Source organism: Carya illinoinensis, chromosome 3 (assembly GCF_018687715.1).
Source record: "Carya illinoinensis cultivar Pawnee chromosome 3, C.illinoinensisPawnee_v1, whole genome shotgun sequence".
Lineage (NCBI taxonomy): Eukaryota > Viridiplantae > Streptophyta > Magnoliopsida > Fagales > Juglandaceae > Carya > Carya illinoinensis.
The window spans coordinates 19453596-19459187 of record NC_056754.1 but is presented as its reverse complement, the minus strand read 5'-3'; the positions used below and the strand labels follow the sequence as shown (position 1 = coordinate 19459187).

The following is a 5592-nucleotide window of genomic DNA, read 5'->3' as shown; positions in this document are numbered from 1 at the left end:
ATTTCACCAACAGAAGATCTTCATTGGGGTTGTTCCACCCTTTTAACATAGAAAGGAAAGTAGAAGTAGAAGAGGAAGAGAAAGATGAAAATGAAAGAGCAAGTACAAGAAAATGAAGACCAACAGGAAGAAAATGAGAAGGAGGAAGAGGAAGAAGAATTGGAAGAAAAAATATGAAGACAAAGTAATAGAGGAAGTGGAAGAAGAAGGGGAAAAGGAAGAGGAAGAAGACGATGAAGCTCAGGAAGATGGGAAAAAGAGGAAGGAAAAGAAGAAGACGAGGAAGAGAGTGAAAAGAGCAAAAAGTGAGATGTGAAGAAGCGAGCCGTGAAGAGAATGTGAAAAGAAAAAGTGGACAAAAGATTAACGTTAAAAATATATTAATGGTTGGTGATATCATGGATCCATGGTGACAGATTTGGTTGTGTTAAATATTGTTAATGGCTATGGATTTGTGGCATTGGTTTTGTGTATATAGTTTTTCTTCTATTTCTAGTATCATATTTTGATTGGTGTATATTACAATTTTGAGCTGTCATAAATTAGACTAAAAATAAAGGACACATTATTTTTTATATTAGAATACTATTAAAGCATAATGGGATAAATAAATCCATACCTCTATTACACCAACATAAGATCTTCAACGGGGCCACCCTTTCAACAAAGAAAATCACTGAACAACCATTTTTAACACAGAATAAGGAAAAACAAATTTCTTTTTTTAAAAAGGGCAAAGGAAATCAAGAAACTAGAACATATAATATGAACTCAAAGTATAGCACGCCCTAAGTTGCACCAATCTCTTTAAACTTGGTTGGAATCAGCATAGAGTAAATTCTACTAAATAGAGTTTGCTCATGAGCAAACTCGTATACCAGACAGAAACTCGTTTCCCATTTTTTTTTTTTTTTTTTTGTTGCTAAATAGTCATATACAATTAACTATATTATACAACAGAGGGTTTCTAGCATAATTTCAAATTAAAGATGAACTTTTCAACATTTTTATAAGATTTTACCTCATCTTATGTACATTAATGTCTGGCTGCATAAACAGTAAAGAAAGAGATTGTCTAGCTCGCCCCACTCCACTACTCCTAATTCAAACATCAGCCTCGTTGATGTTATGTTGAAGACTTAGGAATTATTTTTGCATCCACAAGCTGCATGAGTTTAATTTATACTAAACAAAGAAAAAGAATAACATAGAAAATCAACAAGCATAAAGTTACTATAAAACAAAATCAACGGAGTTAAAAAATACCACTGATGTCATTGGAGCATGGCCTTTTTCTTCGCACACCCAATTAACCGCTATGGCGCAAATTAAAAAGGACTATATAGAATCGGTGAGACTGCAAATCAATAATTAAGCGAAACCAAAATCGTTCAAAGAGAGTATACCACACTCTTTTATCTTGCTGCTTGTGCATGAGTCGGTTTTCTGCAAGGCAAGAATATTGTTAGACGAGTAGATGACTTTGAGAGAGAGAGAGAGAGAGAGAGAGAGAGAGCTTGCATGGACCTTCCCTTCAAGAGTCGAACATCCCAAGTTGGTAAGCAAATAAGTAAATATAGAACACCATGGCTCATTCGGATGACGCTTTGGTCACATCATTTAACTATGGTTTCCAAACCTCTCTATCCGTAAGTTGTGAGAGATGCATTCGTTAAAAGTAGAATGACGACATGCACAGTATGTATGTAAGTAATGGTGTGCTCATATAGTTATGAATACCTAAATGAGATTTCTCCCTCAAAAGAAATTGGAGTTATTGAATTGCACTTTCAATAAGAGAATTACACAAGAACAAAGAGATTGACCCCCACAGAGACTTGCACCCAACTAATCAATGTCAAGAAACCATAGAAGACAATCCTTGAAGGGACAATAAAATTGAAAATAAAATCAGGAATTTTCCACAACCATTTACTCAGCTCCAGAAACTATGTCCTTTGCAACATCAGCACAGCAAGTATGCCTATCTGCTTTCTCATCAGGGATATCAACGAAAAATTCCTACTCAAAAGCCATAACAAGCTCTACCCTGTCCAAGCTGTCCAGCCTTAAGTCTTTTTGAAGTGTTTCAAGTGAGAAAACATTAATTTTCTTTGATCATGGGCTAAATTTCGTGAAGCGTGTATCTCAATATAGAATATTATCCAACAAGCAGGATTGGTCAACATACAAGAAAGATAATAGCATATACAATATAGTTTGTGATTTGTTGTTTCTGCAAAAGTTTAAGAAGGACACATAACACAGTCTATAATAACTTTGGAAGACAACTATCAATTACCTTAGAAGCATCGTTTTATCAAATTTCTTAAACGGTCAAGCACTCGGTCCATTATTTGATCAGGGCTGGTTGTTGTTGATGAGCACATCTTGCGACTAAATTGCTTGAGCATGTTCCAATTGTCAGCTAATATCCAACTTTTGACTGATAACCCCACCCTCACATGCTTCAAGATAGAATCTCTTATACTTTGCATTTTCAGAAGAACTGAGAAAGCAGAAAAAACTAAGTCAATACAACTTTGTTCCAATATGAAGCACACATTATATTATAGAAAGGATATGGGTATCTGAACAGTAATTGGTTGATAACAAGAGTGGAATGAAGAAAGGAACTCCTAAGTTTGAACTAGTTAGGAAGGTTCTCAACACCTAAAGTGCTTATTTTATTCGTTGTAAGTGCATCTACAATACTCATATTATGCAAGTAAATGATATTTATAATTACGACAAACTTGACTTAGCTTGGACTTATACAAACTGCAACATTTTGGCCCAAAGATTCAACTTTGGCCTACACTCACATGTGGCAAGTGAGGTCTAGCATGTGAAAACTACTTGATCCATCACAAAATACAAGAGGTTTTACCATAAGTGGAAAATACCAAGAACCTACAAAAATACCGTAAGTGGAAAATGCAGTATTAACCTATTGTAGTTTTTAAGAATTGCATGCCTATTGATGATTGGGACCACAAAAGTATCTTATGACAACCAGGAAACTCCTAGGTAAAAAGTGAATGCAAAACAAGCAATTGAAATTTGGATGTGCGAAACCTTTGAAATTTACAAACAGCTTATAAAAAAATGCATACTGCTAAGCACATGCATGACATGGCAAAACTATTTGAAATGAGGGAAGTCTTCCAGTTAATTATACAGCTTTTGTATGGTCTCTTCAATAGCAGATCCTGGACGTTCGATCAAGTTGCTTTTCGATCAAGAAATTCAAAACACGGATGCTACAAATAAAGATTTAGAACTCAAAAGGGAGTCAGAAACGCCTCTGGAGTGTTGCAGAGGAACAAGAAAGACCAAAACAGAAACATCGGAAAGAAAAATAAAAAGAAAGCTCAACCTGTGAAACGGATTTACCGTGGGAATAAGGGAGGAGAACAAGGGAGTGAGTCTTCTCGTAACGGAGCTTGTATCGTTCCTCTTGGTTCTTGAAGTACGTCTTCAGCCCCTTAGATTGCGCATTCGTCGGGGATGAAGACGATGTTATGCACCGTAGACGTAGCCTCCGGCAATGCCGATGTCAACACCTTGTTTCCATAGCCGTTGTTCCCGTTGTGCAACATCTCTCCTTGTGCAAAATCTTTCAGGCTCTGAACATTTTCGATCATGTATGGCAAAATCGTTGTGCAAAATCGTTTCCATAGCCGTTCTTCCCGCTGACACTCACGCTCTGGCATTCACGCTCTCCTTGTGCAAAATCGTTTCCATAGCCGTTGTTCCCGCTGATCTCTCCTTGTGCAAAATCTTTCGTAGCTCTCTCTCTGATTTTATTGATTCATCTCTTCCGAGTCGGTATTTCTCTCTCAAATGGGATTTTCAAATTTGGAAGAATATACAACGGCTGAATAGAAACGAATTGAGGAATCCAACGTCTGCTCTCTATACGTAACCCCCGGACCCAGCACAAGTCTAGGCCAAGCTTCGTTCTATAATTTTTTATTTTATTACTTTTTTTTTTTAGGGTTAATACGAATGAAAAACGCACTTAAGTTTTAAGGACTAATTTTTGGAGTTAGACTATAGGCCCAAAATTTATTTTGATAAAGTAAATTTATTTGGACCTGATAATTAGGTTAAAGTCTTTTAATGGACCGTGTGGATTTTTGCCCAAAAAATTTATTGTACAAGTGTATTTATTTTTAGTTGAATCGAGACTCAAAACTTAAAAGAAAAAGCCCATATATTAATCTCATGCAAAATCCAAAGGGTGGGCCAAATATATTTTTGGAAGGCTTTAAGCCCAAGGCCATAAGAATCCAGAATTAGTTCTTGAAACAGAGGCTGCGACTTGGCTTACAATGGGACTCAGGAGGAACTGGCTGATAGTAGTGTAGTTTAGACAGGTGGTTGATCGTGTTTCACGTAGGGCTGGGCAATGAGCTAGTAGTTTCCGACGTGCAGGCGGATCTCGTTTGAGTTGCTGAATAGCCGCTGGTGTCAGGTGCTACGTGTGCTACAACGGCTTTCGTTGTGTAACGTGGCTGAAAAATCGAGGGGCACGTGGAGAGATTTTCTTACGCCGTCGAGATCTCCACTGAAAAATCGACGGCGTTTGCAGTGGATTTGCCTCACAGTGGTGCAGTTTGACTGTTGGCCGTGCTTGGGTGCACTGGGGTAATGACGCAGAGGACATGACAGAGGGCTGTGGGGAGGCCATGAGGGTGCAATGTCGTGAGACGAGTGGGCTTCTTTTACCTTTGTTGGGAGGCTGCATGGTGGTGGAACCAACTACGGCCTCACGACTTTCCAACGTGAACCTCTGTGCAATACTCCTTCGATGTAACGATCAGGTGGTGATGGCGGCCTTCTGGCGTAGACTGGAGACCTTGGTAGCAGTGTGAAGATTGGCAGGACTGGTGGGTCGACAGAAATCCTAGATTGGGAAAGGAAAAACTGAGGTTTGCATGAAGGTACCACCGAGCACTGCACTTCACTCGAACCGTCGTGTTCTCACAATGCTTGCCACCGTCGACCCACGCATTGCCCAGTAATTTCCAGCCGCTACCTTTCTTCATTTCTGTAAGCTGCCACCACTCCTGTTCTCCTTTTAGGCTAGCTGCTGCGCAATGTCTAGCTCTAGAATATGTTCGGTTGTTGTGAGGTTGCTTTAGGTTTCTTTTTGCTTCATACTTGTGTTAGTAGATTATAATGAAGCCCTTTAAGTTTTTGCAATATATATTTCTTTCCGTAAAGCTTCCTTAAGTTGTCGGTGTAATTATAGTTTTGTCCATAGTTAGGTTGGTTGTTTTCATCTAGACTTGGGCGCTTGTGGGCTTAATTGTTGTTAGATGGGTTTAAGTTGTTTCTTTTTAATTGGATTAGGTTAATGCCTAAGTGGATCAGGCTTAAGAGGTTGGGTTTATTTAAGAAGCTTGTTATAATGCTTTAAGGAGAATTAGGATTATATTGTTAAGTTGGTACTTTAGGATACTGATGAATTTATCAAAATATTTACTAAGTGGATATTGATGAATTTAAAAAATTATGGTAATTTAGAGTTAAGAACATTTTAGGCGTTCAGGAATTAAATTAAGTATTTCAGATGATTACAAG

At 38.0% G+C, this 5592-nt stretch overlaps 1 long non-coding RNA gene across 1 annotated transcript; it reads right to left on the bottom strand.

The window, feature by feature from the left end:
* Positions 1-356: 356 nt before the first annotated feature.
* LOC122305629 lies at positions 357-3923 on the bottom strand. The gene is made up of 3 exons (XR_006241181.1): positions 3397-3923; positions 2303-2509; positions 357-1446 (listed from the first exon to the last, which is right to left on the bottom strand). It is a non-coding gene; the product is annotated as an uncharacterized LOC122305629 (long non-coding RNA).
* Positions 3924-5592: the final 1669 nt, after the last annotated feature.